Raw genomic sequence first — 468 nt, 5'->3', positions numbered from 1 at the left:
ATAGCGGACGTAAAGCTATTGAACTTAGGTATGCTCTTTCCTTTTGTCGAAGTGGAATCGTAGAACAGAATGTGATACGATGAGATAGAATGCAATAGAAATAGAAACAAGGATAGCGAACGGGTTACCTACTCCTAAGGGTCAAAGCAAGCCCTTTAATTCAATTCTTTATTCTTACATTAAAATTCTTACATTAAAGAATGAATAAAATCTCCCCAAGTAGGATTCGAACCTACGACCAGTCAGTTAACAGCCGACCGCTCTACCACTGAGCTACTGAGGAACAAGGGGGGATTCGACCTCCTAGAGTTCAACTCCCGCTCTCAACCCATGAACAATATGAGTCCGAAGCTTCTTTCGTAACTCCCATAATTTCTTCGTAGTGGCTCCGTTCCATGCCTCATTTCATAGGGAAGCCCAAAGTGGCTCTATTTCATTCTATTTCACTTCCTAGCACTTCCTATCATT

Source organism: Triticum urartu, unplaced genomic scaffold (assembly GCF_056163025.1).
Source record: "Triticum urartu cultivar PI428250 unplaced genomic scaffold, HENAU_Tu73 scaffold662, whole genome shotgun sequence".
In the NCBI taxonomy this organism is placed as follows: Eukaryota; Viridiplantae; Streptophyta; class Magnoliopsida; order Poales; family Poaceae; genus Triticum; species Triticum urartu.
This window is presented reverse-complemented; position numbering follows the sequence as displayed.